The sequence below is a fragment of the Eucyclogobius newberryi genome, unplaced genomic scaffold (genome assembly GCF_026437365.1).
Source record: "Eucyclogobius newberryi isolate DKJ021-1_F unplaced genomic scaffold, fEucNew1.0.hap1 SCAF_20, whole genome shotgun sequence".
NCBI classification, from domain to species: Eukaryota; Metazoa; Chordata; class Actinopteri; order Gobiiformes; family Gobiidae; genus Eucyclogobius; species Eucyclogobius newberryi.
In genome coordinates, this window is record NW_027315835.1 from 26804728 (window position 1) to 26821888 (window position 17161).

General features: G+C 55.5%; 7 non-coding genes across 7 annotated transcripts; 6 read left to right on the plus strand and 1 right to left on the minus strand.

Annotated features, from left to right (window-relative positions):
- Nucleotides 1-12934: 12934 nt before the first annotated feature.
- trnat-cgu (transfer RNA threonine (anticodon CGU)) lies at nucleotides 12935-13008 on the plus strand. Its single transcript has one exon. It is a non-coding gene; the product is annotated as a tRNA-Thr (tRNA).
- Nucleotides 13009-13244: 236 nt separating this feature from the next.
- On the plus strand, nucleotides 13245-13318 carry trnat-ugu (transfer RNA threonine (anticodon UGU)). Its single transcript has one exon. It is a non-coding gene; the product is annotated as a tRNA-Thr (tRNA).
- A 368-nt stretch (nucleotides 13319-13686) lies between these two features.
- On the plus strand, nucleotides 13687-13760 carry trnat-agu (transfer RNA threonine (anticodon AGU)). The gene has a single exon. It is a non-coding gene; the product is annotated as a tRNA-Thr (tRNA).
- Nucleotides 13761-14928: 1168 nt separating this feature from the next.
- Nucleotides 14929-15002, plus strand: trnat-cgu (transfer RNA threonine (anticodon CGU)). Its single transcript has one exon. It is a non-coding gene; the product is annotated as a tRNA-Thr (tRNA).
- A 236-nt stretch (nucleotides 15003-15238) lies between these two features.
- Nucleotides 15239-15312, plus strand: trnat-ugu (transfer RNA threonine (anticodon UGU)). Its single transcript has one exon. It is a non-coding gene; the product is annotated as a tRNA-Thr (tRNA).
- Nucleotides 15313-15680: 368 nt separating this feature from the next.
- Nucleotides 15681-15754, plus strand: trnat-agu (transfer RNA threonine (anticodon AGU)). Its single transcript has one exon. It is a non-coding gene; the product is annotated as a tRNA-Thr (tRNA).
- A 1095-nt stretch (nucleotides 15755-16849) lies between these two features.
- Nucleotides 16850-16922, minus strand: trnar-ucg (transfer RNA arginine (anticodon UCG)). The gene has a single exon. It is a non-coding gene; the product is annotated as a tRNA-Arg (tRNA).
- Nucleotides 16923-17161: the final 239 nt, after the last annotated feature.

Consider the following 17161-nt stretch of genomic DNA (forward strand, 5'->3'; position numbering starts at 1 on the left):
GGGCAGAGTCTGGGGAGAGTGGGGGGTGGCTCTGGAGGTGCTCCGGGGGCTCCAGGGGGTGCTCAGTGGAGGCCATGCCCAGCCAGAGTGGCCCTTCCCCGGGCATAGTCTGGGGAGAGTGGGGGGTGGCTCTGGAGGTGCTCCGGGGGCTCCAGGGGGTGCTCAGTGGAGGCCATGCCCAGCCAGAGTGTCCCTTCCCCGGGCATAGTCTGGGGAGAGTGGGGGGTGGCTCTGGAGGTGCTCCGGGGGCTTCAGGGGGTGCTCAGTGGAGGCCATGCCCAGCCAGAGTGTCCCTTCCCCGGGCAGAGTCTGGAGGAGTGGGGGGTGGCTCTGGAGGTGCTCCGGGGGCTCCAGGGGGTGCTCGGCGGAGGCCATGCCCAGCCAGAGTGGCCCTTCCCCGGGCAGAGTCTGGAGGAGTGGGGGGTGGCTCTGGAGGTGCTCCGGGGGCTCCAGGGGTTCCAGGGGGTGCTCAGTGGGGGCCATGCCCAGCCAGAGTGGCCCTTCCCCGGGCAAAGTCTGGTCGTGTGCGGGGTGGATGATCCCTGCTCCGCCTCATGCGAGTTCGAGACCGGCTGGGTGCCCTTTTATCCATGAGGCACTGCACTGCCTCCGGCAGCCGAGTTCGGGGCCCGGTGAGGGCTCCAGGCTCCAGGGGCTCCGACCCGGAGCCTCCGACCCGCAGAAGGTGCTCCCTGGCCGGGCAAAGTCTGGCCGTGTGCGGGGTGGATGATCCCTGCTCCGCCTCACGCGAGTTCGAGACCGGCTGGGTGCCCTTTTATCCATGAGGCACTGCACTTCCTCCGGCAGCCGAGTTCGGGGCCCGGTGAGGGCTCCAGGCTCCAGGGGCTCCGACCCGGAGCCTCCGACCCGCAGAAGGTGCTCCCTGGCCGGGCAAAGTCTGGCCGTGTGCGGGGTGGATGATCCCTGCTCCGCCTCACGCGAGTTCGAGACCGGCTGGGTGCCCTTTTATCCATGAGGCACTGCACTGCCTCCGGCAGCCGAGTTCGGGGCCCGGTGAGGGCTCCAGGCTCCAGGGGCTCCGACCCGGAGCCTCCGACCCGCAGAAGGTGCTCCCTGGCCGGGCAAAGTCTGGCCGTGTGCGGGGTGGATGATCCCTGCTCCGCCTCACGCGAGTTCGAGACCGGCTGGGTGCCCTTTTATCCATGAGGCACTGCACTGCCTCCGGCAGCCGAGTTCGGGGCCCGGTGAGGGCTCCAGGCTCCAGGGGCTCCGACCCGGAGCCTCCGACCCGCAGAAGGTGCTCCCTGGCCGGGCAAAGTCTGGCCGTGTGCGGGGTGGATGATCCCTGCTCCGCCTCACGCGAGTTCGAGACCGGCTGGGTGCCCTTTTATCCATGAGGCACTGCACTGCCTCCGGCAGCCGAGTTCGGGGCCTGGTGAGGGCTCCAGGCTCCAGGGGCTCCGACCCGGAGCCTCCGACCCGCAGAAGGTGCTCCCTGGCCGGGCAAAGTCTGGCCGTGTGCGGGGTGGATGATCCCTGCTCCGCCTCACGCGAGTTCGAGACCGGCTGGGTGCCCTTTTATCCAAGAATCAACTGGAGTGTGGAGCTTCTACGGGCCTCCAGGGGCACTGCCGACCCAGAGCTGTGCCCCGGCTTCAGTTCTCTGTATCTCAGGAAGTTTTTTATTTATACATTTATTTCATCCATAATCTCTGGCGCCTAAAGGGTTATCAGTCCTTGGGGCTTGGGGCTAGGCTTGGCGTTTGTCAAATATTTATTTATTTTTGTCCACCTTTATTTACAAAAAATACAGAAGATGGCAGCAGATGATAAGGTATTGAAACCAAAAACTCTGTATTCTAACCCTTTAAGCGCCAAAGTCGCAGAAATGCAACTTTACCGTACAAGGAAATTAATGAAATAATAGTAGAAAATGAATCACTTCAGTCATTGGTCGGTTCGGTGCAACTTCCCTTTATTAGCCAGGTATGATCCAGGGCAGATCCGGTAAGGAAAAAAATGGCTGGAGGAAGTACACGTGGCATGCAATTTACAGCAGATTCTGACTCTGAAGGGTATTATCTCCCCGAGAGTGACGATGGATTTCCAAGTGGAGATGAAGGGACTTCGAAACAACGGACAGGTGCAAAGGACAGACGGAGGCGAGGAACCAGTGGAACCAGTGGCTGCAGTAAAACTTGCCCGGTGGATGAGAGCTGGGACATGCTGAGAGAGGTCGAGGTATTTGAGGCATGGATCAAACCTTTTGAAGACCCAGTTGGCTACACAGGAGAGATGGATCTGACGGATGCTAATCCATTTGATATTCTGTCACTCTTTCTGACCGATCAGTTTTGGACTTTCATTACTGATGAGACAAATAGATATGCACATCAGTGTATGGCACCTATGATTCTGAAGCCACATTCAAGATTTCTTGAGTGGTATGATGTATCAGTCACCGAAATGAAAGCTTTCTTCGCTTTGCATCTCTCCATGGGCCTTGTTGAGAAACCTGAAATCGAGGATTACTGGGGAACATTTTGGCTTACACAAACGCCTGGATTTGGAAATGTAATGTCAAGAAACAGATTTGAAATCATTCTTTCGTTCTTTCATTTTGTCAACAATAATGATTATGTGAGAACAGGCGAGCCCGGGCACGATAAACTGTTCAAAGTCCGCCCAATAATAGATTTGATTATTCCCAAATTTGCAGCAGTTTACAGTCCAATCAAGGAGCTTTCTTTAGATGAAATGACAATAGCTTTCAAGGGGAGATCTTCACTAAAATGTTACTCTCCGAATAAACCTGACAAATATGGCTATAGAGTGTATGCCCTGAGTGAAAGCTGTTCAGGGTATGTTTTGCGCTGGTCAATGCACACTGGACAGTACAAAAATAATGCAAGCAACATCAGTGCAACACACGCAGTTGTCCGTGAGTTGGTTTCTCCCTTTACGGGCAAAGGACACGAGATTTACATGGACAGTTACTATACCTCGCCTGTAATTGCAAATGAATTAGCAGATTTGGAAACTGGACTGTGTGGGACGGTAAGGATTACCAGGTTGGGGATGCCAAAATGCCTTGGTAAAAGTGTCTTACAGCTGAAAAAAGGAGATGACCCAGTTTTTTGCAGAAAGGGAAAACTCCTGGCTTGTGCTTGGCACGATACTAAACGTCTCACCATGTTGTCCACAGTCCATGGAAATGATTGTGTTCAGAGGAGGATCCGATCCAAGACAGATGACACTGGCTTCCGTGACATCAAAAGACCTGTATGTGTCGACCAGTACAACGCCTACATGGGTGGAGTGGACACTGCTGACCAGAGGATGAAGACATACCTCTTTCCACACAGGTCCCGGAAATGGTATCATCGCATATTCAATGCCATTATAAGCATAAGTATTGTCAACTCACACATCATATACACCAAATCCACTCCAGGCCCACACAAACCTTTAAAGGTTTACATTCAGAAGATTATTGATGCATTACTGGCTGATCACTCCAAAAAACAAGAAAGGCGCTCAAGACCGGAGGGTGAAATGCCACAGAGACTCACAGAGCGTCATTGGCTTTGTCAAGCAGAGGGACGTCCAGACTGCGCCGTGTGCTCTGACCGCTCTCGTACCAAAGGCAGGCGGCAAACAAAGTACAGGTGCCGTCAGTGTGGCGTTGGCCTCTGTGCGGTTCCATGCAACGAGAGATACCATACGCTAAAAAACTTTAAATGCTGTCATTTGGATATGTAAAAGTGCAGGGTACCTTGACCCTGGATGGACATCTTTTCTGTGATGGCTCTCTCCTTTCTTCACTGCTTTCTCCACAACCTGCCTGGCACCAATGATGGATGTATAAGTTGGAAAAATAAAAAAAATGAAAAAAATACATAATAAATACCGTGTTTGTCATCATTTGGTAAGAACTTGTAATCAGGGCCCGAGTTTGAAGATGTGAGCAAAAGGGGTGAAAATGGGTTAAAATGTGAAAAAACACCAAAATGAGCAAAATGAAATAATCCCCCATCATCAGTGCACTGTTTGCCCCCAGAAAAGCACTCCCCTGGGGCCTGGAGGTGATCTGACCACCAGAATATAGTACCATATACCCCTGCTGGTCTTAGAAAAAAAACCGAGCTTCCAGCCAATAGTACACTATACCCGAGGGACTCTGTCGTTTTTCGGCAATAGTACACTATACCCGAGGGACTCTGTCGTTTTTCGGCAATAGTACACTATACCCGAGGGACTCTGTCGTTTTTCGGCAATAGTACACTATACCCGAGGGACTCTGTCGTTTTTCGGCAATAGTACACTATACCCGAGGGACTCTGTCGTTTTTCGGCAATAGTACACTATACCCGAGGGACTCTGTCGTTTTTCGGCAATAGTACACTATACCCGAGGGACTCTGTCGTTTTTCGGCAATAGTACACTATACCCGAGGGACTCTGTCGTTTTTCGGCAATAGTACACTATACCCGAGGGACTCTGTCGTTTTTCCGGGCCGTAGTATGAAGTTGTGAGCAAAAGGGGTGAAAATGGGTTAAAATGTGAAAAAACACCAAAATGAGCAAAATTAAATAATCCCCCATCATCAGTGCACTGTTTGCCCCCAGAAAAGCACTCCAATGGGGCCTGGAGGTGATCTGACCATCAGAGTATAGCACCATATGCCCCTGAGGGACTTAGAGTAAAAACCGAAATAGTACACTATGCCTGAAAAGACTCTGTCGTTTTTCTGCAATAGTACACTATACCCGAGGGACTCTGTCGTTTTTCCGGGCCGTAGTATGAAGTTGTGAGCAAAAGGGGTGAAAATGGGTTAAAATGTGAAAAAACACCAAAATGAGCAAAATGAAATAATCCCCCATCATCAGTGCACTGTTTGCCCCCAGAAAAGCACTCCCCTGGGGCCTGGAGGTGATCTGACCATCAGAGTATAGCACCATATGCCCCTGAGGGACTTAGAGTAAAAACCGAAATAGTACACTATACCTGAAAAGACTCTGTCATTTTTCGGCAATAGTACACTATACCCGAGCGACTCTGTCGTTTTTCCGGGCCGTAGTATGAAGTTGTGAGCAAATGGGGTGAAAATGGGTTAAAATGTGAAAAAACACCAAAATGAGCAAAATGAAATAATCCCCCATCATCAGTGCACTGTTTGCCCCCAGAAAAGCACTCCCCTGGGGCCTGGAGGTGATCTGACCATCATAGTATAGCACCCCATGCCCCTGAGGGACTTAGAGTAAAAACCGAAATAGTACACTATACCTGAAAAGACTCTGTCATTTTTCGGCAATAGTACACTATACCAGAGCGACTCTGTCGTTTTTCGGCAATAGTACACTATATACCGTTGGACTTAGTCGTTTTTTGGGCTCGTGGGAATAAGCGTTCAGCTCAAAATTCCCGGGCTAAATCACGCTGCTCCCGAGAAATTCTTACGCTGCTCTCACGCGGAATGTGCAAAATGGTAATGCTGGGAGGGAGGGGCGGGCGGTTTTTGAGAATGACGTTTTTCGCAATCGAAACAGGTACATTTCCTGGTTGTGCGGATACCGGGCAAGGAGCTCGTTTGACGGGCACACGAGAACCGCGATCGATGGGCCCCGTTCTGGTTTTATCCAGCTTCCAAGGCTCCTTCACAGCCGTAATGTCAAGTCATGGTTCGGAGGTGCGGAGGTGAGCGTCGGATCACGGAGCCTCTGAATGGAGCCCCGCGCTCCGCGCTCCACCGGGCTCTAAGCGCCGCTCAGACCCGGCATGAGAGGGTCTATTTTCGGCTTGATTTTACCAGACTCCCGGGCACTTCCAGAAGCTTCCTGTTTGCTCTGATTGCTCGGGGCAGAGCACGGTGTCACGCTGACCACGGGCTGTACGCGGAGGTGACCCGCTCCGTGATCTTAGCGCCGCCCAGACCCAGGGCCATCCACCCCGCATACGGCCAGACTTTGCCCGGCCAGGGAGCACCTTCTGCGGGTCGGAGGCTCCGGGTCGGAGCCCCTGGAGCCTGGAGCCCTCACCGGGCCCCGAACTCGGCTGCCGGAGGCAGTGCAGTGCCTCATGGATAAAAGGCACCCAGCCGTCCAACTCGCGTGAGGCGGAGCAGGGATCATCCGTGAATCAACCATGAAAATGGTACAAATCATGGTTCTATGTATACCAGACAAGGAGCTTGGTCTATTGGCACTCAAGACCCGCCATCGTAGGGCCCCGTTCTGGTTTTATCCAGCTTCGAAGGCTCCTGCGCACTGCGGGTTTGTTTACATTTTGCGGCTGTGGTTTGCTCCGGCTAACCTCACGCCGGACACGTTGGAAGCGAGGCCGAGACAGAGGTCCCACCAGGCGCGGGGCTTCAGTCTGACTGGCTTCCCCCGCGCCTGGCCCCTTGTCTCCGGAGATGGGACCGTCACTCACACCCGCACTGAAGGACGCGCGGCTTGAAGGATGATGGCTGCGCTTAGCCCCTGTGCCAGGGGCTCTGAGCCAGTCCCCTTCAGCCTCAACGCGTCCGGTGGGAACACAGTCCGGGTCCATTGTCACTCACCCCTGCGCAGAAGGACGCGCGGCTTGGAGGATGATGGCTGCGCTTAGCTCCTGGCACAGGGGCTCTGCACCAGTCCCCTTCAGCCTCAACGCGTCCGGTGGAACAACAGTCCAGGCCCTCTGTCACTCACCCCCGCACTGAAGGACGCGCGGCTTGAAGGATGATGGCTGTGCTTAGCCCCTGTGCCAGGGGCTCTGAGCCAGTCCCCTTCAGCCTCAACGCGTCCGGTGGGAACACAGTCCGGGTCCACTGTCACTCACCCCTGCGCAGAAGGACGCGCGACTTGGAGGATGATGGCTGCGCTTAGCCCCTGGCACAGGGGCTCTGCACCAGTCCCCTTCAGCCTCAACGCGTCCGGTGGAACAACAGTCCAGGCCCACTGTCACTCACCCCCGCACTGAAGGACGCGCGGCTTGGAGGATGATGGCTGCGCTTAGCCCCTGTGCCAGGGGCTCTGAGCCAGTCCCCTTCAGCCTCAACGCGTCCGGTGGGAACACAGTCCGGGTCCATTGTCACTCACCCCTGCGCAGAAGGACGCGCGGCTTGGAGGATGATGGCTGCGCTTAGCCCCTGGCACAGGGGCTCTGCACCAGTCCCCTTCAGCCTCAACGCGTCCGGTGGAACAACAGTCCAGGCCCTCTGTCACTCACCCCCGCACTGAAGGACGCGCGGCTTGAAGGATGATGGCTGTGCTTAGCCCCTGTGCCAGGGGCTCTGAGCCAGTCCCCTTCAGCCTCAACGCGTCCGGTGGGAACACAGTCCGGGTCCACTGTCACTCACCCCTGCGCAGAAGGACGCGCGGCTTGGAGGATGATGGCTGCGCTTAGCCCCTGGCACAGGGGCTCTGCACCAGTCCCCTTCAGCCTCAACGCGTCCGGTGGAACAACAGTCCAGGCCCACTGTCACTCACCCCCGCACTGAAGGACGCGCGGCTTGGAGGATGATGGCTGCGCTTAGCCCCTGTTACAGGGGCTCTGCGCCAGTCTCCTTCAGCCTCAACGCGTCCGACGGAACCACAGTCCGAGCCCATTGTCACTCACCCCCGCGCAGCAGGAGGCGCGGCTTGAAGGATGATGGCTGCGCTTAGCCCCTGGGCCCAAGGGCTCTGCGCCAGTCCCCTTCAGCCTCAACGTGTCCGATGGCTCTGCGCGGGGCGGGGGGCAGGGCCGGCGCATATTTTTGGTCCGACTCCGGTCCCTTCCTCGTCTCTGAGTTTGTCAAATGCAGCGCCTGTCCAGGGCTCACTTTGCTATCAACTGGCTGGTCACCGCCATCGTAGGGCCCCGTTCTGGTTTCATCCAGCTTCGAAGGCTCCTGCGCACTGCGGGGTTGTTGGCATTTGTGGTCCTGATTTGCGCTGGCTCACCCTTACGCTGGACACAGCGCCAGATGATATATTTGGTCCGACTCCGGTCCCTTCCTCGTCTCTGAGTTTGTCAAATGCAGCTCCTGTCCAGGGCTCACTTTGCTATCAACTGGCTGGTCACCGCCATCGTAGGGCCCCGTTCTGGTTTCATCCAGCTTCGAAGGCTCCTGCGCACTGCGGGGTTGTTGGCATTTGTGGTCCAGAGCCCCGGCTCTAAATTAAACCTGTTACCCTAGTAGGCCGGCCTCCGGGTCCCCCTCTCTTCTTCGGTTATGGAGTACATTGGGCGCGGGGGCAGCCAGTGGAGGGCAAGGGCCCTGCCTCCAAGTGTGGTGTAGGGGACAGGGGAGCCAGGGCCTTGGGGTCCTGGTGCTTTTTATCTTTTAAAGTGGCTCAGAGTACCAAGGGCACGGACTTCCAGGGGGCTGCACCAAGGGTGTGTAGCTCGTGTTGGGGTGCTTAAGTGTGGGTACCCGGGGACGAAAGGTGGGCCGGGGCCGGCGCGAGCCTCTGTGGTGAGTGCTGGGCCGTTCCCTTGGTATTCCAGTCGGAGTACCAAGGGCACGGACTTCCATGGTATAGTACCAAGGGCACGGACCTCCAGGGGGCTGAAACAAGGGTGTGTAGCCCGTGTGGGGGTGCTTAAGTGTGGGTCCCCGGGTTCGAAGGGAGGGCCTGGTCCCCGGTGGTCATCCCCGGAGTCCCAGAGCCTGCAACCCGGGGAAGAGTGGCCCGTCCCCAGACTGAGTTTGGGGGAATGCGGGGTGGCTCTGGAGGGGCTCCAGGGGTTCCAGGGGGTGCTCGGCGGAGGCCATGCCCAGCCAGAGTGGCCCTTCCCCGGGCAGAATCTGGGGAGAGTGGGGGGTGGCTCTGGAGGTGCTCCGGGGGCTCCAGGGGTTCCAGGGGGTGCTCAGTGGGGGCCATGCCCAGCCAGAGTTGCCCTTCCCCGGGGTGAGTCTGGAGGAGTGGGGGGTGGCTCTGGAGGGGCTCCAGGGGTTCCAGGGGGTGCTCAGTGGAGGCCATGCCGAGCCAGAGTGTCCCTTCCCCGTGCAGAGTCTGGAGGAGTGGGGGGTGGCTCTGGAGGTGCTCCGGGGGCTCCAGGGGTTCCAGGGGGTGCTCGGTGGAGGCCATGCCCAGCCAGAGTGGCCCTTCCCCGGGCATAGTCTGGGGAGAGTGGGGGGTGGCTCTGGAGGTGCTCCGGGGGCTCCAGGGGGTGCTCAGTGGAGGCCATGCCCAGCCAGAGTGGCCCTTCCCCGGGCATAGTCTGGGGAGAGTGGGGGGTGGCTCTGGAGGTGCTCCGGGGGCTCCAGGGGGTGCTCAGTGGAGGCCATGCCCAGCCAGAGTGGCCCTTCCCCGGGCAGAGTCTGGAGGAGTGGGGGGTGGCTCTGGAGGTGCTCCGGGGGTTCCAGGGGGGTGCTCGGCGGAGGCCATGCCCAGCCAGAGTGGCCCTTCCCCGGGGTGGGTCTGGAGGAGTGGGGGGTGGCTCTGGAGGTGCTCCGGGGGCTCCAGGGGTTCCAGGGGGTGCTCGGCGGAGGCCATGCCCAGCCAGAGTGGCCCTTCCCCGGGCATAGTCTGGGGAGAGTGGGGGGTGGCTCTGGAGGTGCTCCGGGGGCTCCAGGGGGTGCTCAGTGGAGGCCATGCCCAGCCAGAGTTGCCCTTCCCCGGGGTGAGTCTGGAGGAGTGGGGGGTGGCTCTGGAGGGGCTCCAGGGGTTCCAGGGGGGTGCTCGGCGGAGGCCATGCCCAGCCAGAGTGGCCCTTCCCCGGGGTGAGTCTGGAGGAGTGGGGGGTGGCTCTGGAGGGGCTCCAGGGGTTCCAGGGGGTGCTCGGCGGAGGCCATGCCCAGCCAGAGTGGCCCTTCCCCGGGCATAGTCTGGGGAGAGTGGGGGGTGGCTCTGGAGGTGCTCCGGGGGCTCCAGGGGGTGCTCAGTGGAGGCCATGCCCAGCCAGAGTGGCCCTTCCCCGGGCATAGTCTGGGGAGAGTGGGGGGTGGCTCTGGAGGTGCTCCGGGGGCTTCAGGGGGTGCTCAGTGGAGGCCATGCCCAGCCAGAGTGTCCCTTCCCCGGGCAGAGTCTGGAGGAGTGGGGGGTGGGTCTGGAGGTGCTCCGGGGGCTCCAGGGGGTGCTCGGCGGAGGCCATGCCCAGCCAGAGTGGCCCTTCCCCGGGCATAGTCTGGGGAGAGTGGGGGGTGGCTCTGGAGGTGCTCCGGGGGCTCCAGGGGGTGCTCAGTGGAGGCCATGCCCAGCCAGAGTGTCCCTTCCCCGGGCAGAGTCTGGAGGAGTGGGGGGTGGCTCTGGAGGTGCTCCGGGGGCTCCAGGGGGTGCTCGGCGGAGGCCATGCCCAGCCAGAGTGGCCCTTCCCCGGGCATAGTCTGGGGAGAGTGGGGGGTGGCTCTGGAGGTGCTCCGGGGGCTCCAGGGGGTGCTCAGTGGAGGCCATGCCCAGCCAGAGTGTCCCTTCCCCGGGCAGAGTCTGGAGGAGTGGGGGGTGGCTCTGGAGGTGCTCCGGAGGCTCCAGGGGTTCCAGGGGGTGCTCAGCGGAGGCCATGCCCAGCCAGAGTGGCCCTTCCCCGGGGTGAGTCTGGGGAGAGTGGGGGGTGGCTCTGGAGGTGCTCCGGGGGCTCCAGGGGGTGCTCAGCGGAGGCCATGCCCAGCCAGAGTGGCCCTTCCCCGGGCATAGTCTGGGGAGAGTGGGGGGTGGCTCTGGAGGTGCTCTGGGGGCTCCAGAGGGTGCTCAGTGGAGGCCATGCCCAGCCAGAGTGTCCCTTCCCCGGGCAGAGTCTGGAGGAGTGGGGGGTGGCTCTGGAGGTGCTCCGGGGGCTCCAGGGGGTGCTCGGCAGAGGCCATGCCCAGCCAGAGTGGCCCTTCCCCGGGCATAGTCTGGGGAGAGTGGGGGGTGGCTCTGGAGGTGCTCCGGGGGCTCCAGGGGGTGCTCAGTGGAGGCCATGCCCAGCCAGAGTGTCCCTTCCCCGGGCAGAGTCTGGAGGAGTGGGGGGTGGCTCTGGAGGTGCTCCGGGGGCTCCAGGGGTTCCAGGGGGTGCTCAGCGGAGGCCATGCCCAGCCAGAGTGGCCCTTCCCCGGGGTGAGTCTGGGGAGAGTGGGGGGTGGCTCTGGAGGTGCTCCGGGGGCTCCAGGGGGTGCTCAGCGGAGGCCATGCCCAGCCAGAGTGGCCCTTCCCCGGGCATAGTCTGGGGAGAGTGGGGGGTGGCTCTGGAGGTGCTCTGGGGGCTCCAGAGGGTGCTCAGTGGAGGCCATGCCCAGCCAGAGTGTCCCTTCCCCGGGCAGAGTCTGGAGGAGTGGGGGGTGGCTCTGGAGGTGCTCCGGGGGCTCCAGGGGGTGCTCGGCGGAGGCCATGCCCAGCCAGAGTGGCCCTTCCCCGGGCATAGTCTGGGGAGAGTGGGGGGTGGCTCTGGAGGTGCTCCGGGGGCTCCAGGGGGTGCTCAGTGGAGGCCATGCCCAGCCAGAGTGTCCCTTCCCCGGGCATAGTCTGGGGAGAGTGGGGGGTGGCTCTGGAGGTGCTCCGGGGGCTTCAGGGGGTGCTCAGTGGAGGCCATGCCCAGCCAGAGTGTCCCTTCCCCGGGCAGAGTCTGGAGGAGTGGGGGGTGGCTCTGGAGGTGCTCCGTGGGCTCCAGGGGGTGCTCGGCGGAGGCCATTCCCAGCCAGAGTGGCCCTTCCCCGGGCAGAGTCTGGAGGAGTGGGGGGTGGCTCTGGAGGTGCTCCGGGGGCTCCAGGGGTTCCAGGGGGTGCTCAGTGGGGGCCATGCCCAGCCAGAGTGGCCCTTCCCCGGGCAAAGTCTGGTCGTGTGCGGGGTGGATGATCCCTGCTCCGCCTCACGCGAGTTCGAGACCGGCTGGGTGCCCTTTTATCCATGAGGCACTGCACTGCCTCCGGCAGCCGAGTTCGGGGCCCGGTGAGGGCTCCAGGCTCCAGGGGCTCCGACCCGGAGCCTCCGACCCGCAGAAGGTGCTCCCTGGCCGGGCAAAGTCTGGCCGTGTGCGGGGTGGATGATCCCTGCTCCGCCTCACGCGAGTTCGAGACCGGCTGGGTGCCCTTTTATCCATGAGGCACTGCACTTCCTCCGGCAGCCGAGTTCGGGGCCCGGTGAGGGCTCCAGGCTCCAGGGGCTTCGACCCGGAGCCTCTGACCCGCAGAAGGTGCTCCCTGGCCGGGCAAAGTCTGGCCGTGTGCGGGGTGGATGATCCCTGCTCCGCCTCACGCGAGTTCGAGACCGGCTGGGTGCCCTTTTATCCATGAGGCACTGCACTGCCTCCGGCAGCCGAGTTCGGGGCCCGGTGAGGGCTCCAGGCTCCAGGGGCTCCGACCCGGAGCCTCCGACCCGCAGAAGGTGCTCCCTGGCCGGGCAAAGTCTGGCCGTGTGCGGGGTGGATGATCCCTGCTCCGCCTCACGCGAGTTCGAGACCGGCTGGGTGCCCTTTTATCCATGAGGCACTGCACTGCCTCCGGCAGCCGAGTTCGGGGCCCGGTGAGGGCTCCAGGCTCCAGGGGCTCCGACCCGGAGCCTCCGACCCGCAGAAGGTGCTCCCTGGCCGGGCAAAGTCTGGCCGTGTGCGGGGTGGATGATCCCTGCTCCGCCTCACGCGAGTTCGAGACCGGCTGGGTGCCCTTTTATCCATGAGGCACTGCACTGCCTCCGGCAGCCGAGTTCGGGGCCCGGTGAGGGCTCCAGGCTCCAGGGGCTCCGACCCGGAGCCTCCGACCCGCAGAAGGTGCTCCCTGGCCGGGCAAAGTCTGGCCGTGTGCGGGGTGGATGATCCCTGCTCCGCCTCACGCGAGTTCGAGACCGGCTGGGTGCCCTTTTATCCAAGAATCAACTGGAGTGTGGAGCTTCTACGGGCCTCCAGGGGCACTGCCGACCCAGAGCTGTGCCCCGGCTTCAGTTCTCTGTATCTCAGGAAGTTTTTTATTTATACATTTATTTCATCCATAATCTCTGGCGCCTAAAGGGTTATAAAAAACTGGGCGGGACGGAATTTTGTCAATATGGTGGAATGTTTTGTCACATCAGGGCTTTAAAACATTGCTTCTCTTGGCACTGTAGCTTAGTTGGTCAAAGTGCCTGTCTCGTAAACAGGAGATTCTGGGTTCAAATCCCAGCAGTGCCTTTTTACAGTAGGTTCTTTGGTACGAATTTGTAAACAACAAGAAGGCTAAGCTAATTTCGAAGGACTCTGATCCTTAATCCTTTTCATCCAAGTTCATTAGACCACAAGCTCAATATTTGCTCTTCTGTTGTTGTTTTTTTTGTGGAGCAGGCTCCCTTAACGATAGCCTACTGACATTCCATTCATTTTATGCTGGAATTTTTTTTTCAAATTTTGTTCTAAAAGGCAATAACATTGGCGCTGTAGCTTAGTTGGTCAAAGTGCCTGTCTTGTAAACAGGAGATTCTGGGTTCAAATCCCAGCAGTGCCTTTTGATATTGTGTTCTTTGGTATGAAAATGCAAACAATGCATCTTAGCTAACCACTAAGGAATCCCACGCTTAAATCTTTTAATCCAAGTCCATTAGAGCAGCTACTTGATTTTAGCTTAGTTGGTCAAAGTGTCTGTCTTGTAAACGTTTTACATTGTGTTCTTTGGTACAAATTTGCAAAGAATAGGAAGGCTTAGCCAACAACGAAGGAATCAGTCCCCTACATCTTTTGATCCAAGTTCATGAGGCAACAAGCTCAAATTGAGCCTTTTGTGTTTAGTTTTTTATTGAGCAGGCTCCCTCAAATAGCTCACTGGCTTTAACGCTGTTTTTTCCACAAAATTTTGCTTGTTAATGCGTCAACATTGGCGCTGTGGCTTAGTTGGTCAAAGTGCCTGTCTAGTAAACAGGAGATCCTGGGTTCAAATCCCTGCAGTGCCTTTACACATTGTGCTCTTTCCTATGAAAAAGGAAGCTACAACATTTCTTGGCAAACCACGGAGGAATCCGACACCTACATATTTATTTCAAGTCTATTGAAGGCACATATCCTACATTAGGCTACCCCAAATAAATTGTCTGTTTGCTGTAACCCGAGTCAACATTTTTCATCTGGGTCGGACGGTAGGCAAATTCTTGTTTTTTTTACGTTGAAGGCAAAAAAAAAAGATCCCAATTTTGTCATTTTTTGAGTCGGAGTGACCACCAGGGGTCAGGCTTCAACAGTCAATGACGAAAAACGTCTCTATCAACCTGATCGGGAGACTAAATCTCACGATTTTAAGATATTTCAATCGACCTTTTGTACGCCGCTATCCTTTATTTTGGTAGCTAAGGCGAGCGGGGGGAACATGCGGCATCCCAGAATGCATTTGCGTAAGTCAAATTTCACACCCTGACAGAGCGTGACATTACTATGGACATGTCAGTGGCGCCGACAAGGCTAAATCAACTCGTAAATGGCAATGAGAAGACTCCTACGCGCGCTCTATTTTGTTACAGACACATGTGGAGGACTGAAAAGGAAGATCCACATGTGTTACGCGGTGCGTCTTCAGTCCTTTGAGATGAAAGTCAGGTTTACAAGTGTGATAAAAATATTCGACACGGTGATTCAGGAATGACCGGTCAGTGAGTCGGCGAAATAATTGAAAAATAAAAGATTTTGACGTATTTTCAACAAACTGCTGATATTTTTGTTTCAGTCGGCTAGTTTCATAGCGGGTCGGTCGGGTTACGGCAAACAGACATATTCCTTTGCTCAGCCTTAGCAATTTCCTTTTATTCTGTTTCCAAGGAGCAGTGTGCCAATTTCCCATTGAGCATATCTGATATGTTTTCTTGAAATTGTGCTTTGAAAAGGGAAGATTCTAATGCACATTGTCAGGTATTGCCTTTCACAACCATCAACAGTCCTCTTACAACCACGAAGGGATTCGAACCCTCAGTCTTCTGATCCGAAGAAAAAAGCCATTTTCAGGCCGCCCAGGGAATCGGTGCAGATTTGCATGATGAACATTGGATATTTAAAAAAAACTGGGCGGGACGGAATTTTGTCAATATGGTGGAATATTTTGTCACATCAGGGCTTTAAAACATTGCTTCTCTTGGCACTGTAGCTTAGTTGGTCAAAGTGCCTGTCTCGTAAACAGGATATTCTGGGTTCAAATCCCAGCAGTGCCTTTTTACAGTAGGTTCTTTGGTACGAATTTGTAAACAACAAGAAGGCTAAGCTAATTTCGAAGGACTCTGATCCTTAATCCTTTTCATCCAAGTTCATTAGACCACAAGCTCAATATTTGCTCTTCTGTTGTTGTTTTTTTTGTGGAGCAGGCTCCCTTAACGATAGCCTACTGACATTCCATTCATTTTATGCTGGAATTTTTTTTTCAAATTTTGTTCTAAAAGTCAATAACATTGGCGCTGTAGCTTAGTTGGTCAAAGTGCCTGTCTTGTAAACAGGAGATCCTGGGTTCAAATCTCAGCAGTGCCTTTTGATATTGTGTTCTTTGGTATGAAAATGCAAACAATGCATCTTAGCTAACCACTAAGGAATCCCACGCTTAAATCTTTTAATCCAAGTCCATTAGAGCAGCTACTTGATTTTAGCTTAGTTGGTCAAAGTGTCTGTCTTGTAAACGTTTTACATTGTGTTCTTTGGTACAAATTTGCAAAGAATAGGAAGGCTTAGCCAACAACGAAGGAATCAGTCCCCTACATCTTTTGATCCAAGTTCATGAGGCAACAAGCTCAAATTGAGCCTTTTGTGTTTAGTTTTTTATTGAGCAGGCTCCCTCAAATAGCTCACTGGCTTTAACGCTGTTTTTTCCGCAAAATTTTGCTTGTAAATGTGTCAACATTGGCGCTGTGGCTTAGTTGGTCAAAGTGCCTGTCTAGTAAACAGGAGATCCTGGGTTCAAATCCCAGCAGTGCCTTTACACATTGTGCTCTTCCCTATGAAAAAGGAAGCTACAACATTTCTTGGCAAACCACGGAGGAATCCGACACCTACATATTTATTTGGTCAAAGTGCCTGTCTAGTAAACAGGAGATCCTGGGTTCAAATCCCAGCAGTGCCTTTACACATTGTGCTCTTTCCTATGAAAAAGGAAGCTACAACATTTCTTGGCAAACCACGGAGGAATCCGACACCTACATATTTATTTCAAGTCTATTGAAGGCACATATCCTACATTAGGCTACCCCAAATAAATTGTCTGTTTGCTGTAACCCGAGTCAACATTTTTCATCTGGGTCGGACGGTAGGCAAATTCTTGTTTTTTTACGTTGAAGGCAAAAAAAAAAGATCCCAATTTTGTCATCTTTTGAGTCGGAGTGACCACCAGGGGTCAGGCTTCAACAGTCAATGACGAAAAACGTCTCTATCAACCCGATCGGGAGACTAAATCTCACGATTTTAAGATATTTCAATCGACCTTTTGTACGCCGCTATCCTTTATTTTGGTAGCTAAGGCGAGCGGGGGGAACATGCGGCATCCCAGAATGCATTTGCGTAAGTCAAATTTCACACCCTGACAGAGCGTGACATTACTATGGACATTTCAGTGGCGCCGACAAGGCCAAATCAACTCGGAAATGGCAATAAAGACTCCATCATGCCATCTGTTTCATTACAGACACATGTGCAGGACTGAAAATGAAGATGCGCATGTGTTACGCGGTGCGTCTTCAGACCTTTGAGATAAAAGTCAGGTTTACAAGCGTGATAAAAATATTGCTCACGGTGATTCGGCGAAATAATTGAAAAATAAAAGATTTTGACGTATTTTCAACAAAATGATATTTTTTTTCAGTCGGCTAGTTTCATAGCGGGTCGGTCGGGTTACGGCAAACAGACATATTCTTTTGCTCAGCCTTAGCAATTTCCTTTTATTCTGTTTCCAAGGAGCAGTGTGCCAATTTCCCATTGAGCATATCTGATATGTTTTCTTGAAATTGTGCTTTGAAAAGGGAAGATTCTAATGCACATTGTCAGGTATTGCCTTTCACAACCATCAACAGTCCTCTTACAACCACGAAGGGATTCGAACCCTCAGTCTTCTGATCCGAAGTCAGACGCCTTATCCATTAGGCCACGTTGTCCTGGTTTCCCCTGGTTTACATTACATTTACATACTTTCTTCGGTACAAAATTCAAAGAATATGAAGGCTGAGCAAACAACGAACGAATCACTCCCCAAAATGTTCGTAAGTCTCAAAAAGCAAACAACACTGTGTCTTAGATAACCAAGGATGAATCCAATGCCCAGATCTTTTATTTCAAATCTATTGGGGCACATACCCTATATTAGCATTTTCCTTTTATTCTTCTTCCAATTAAG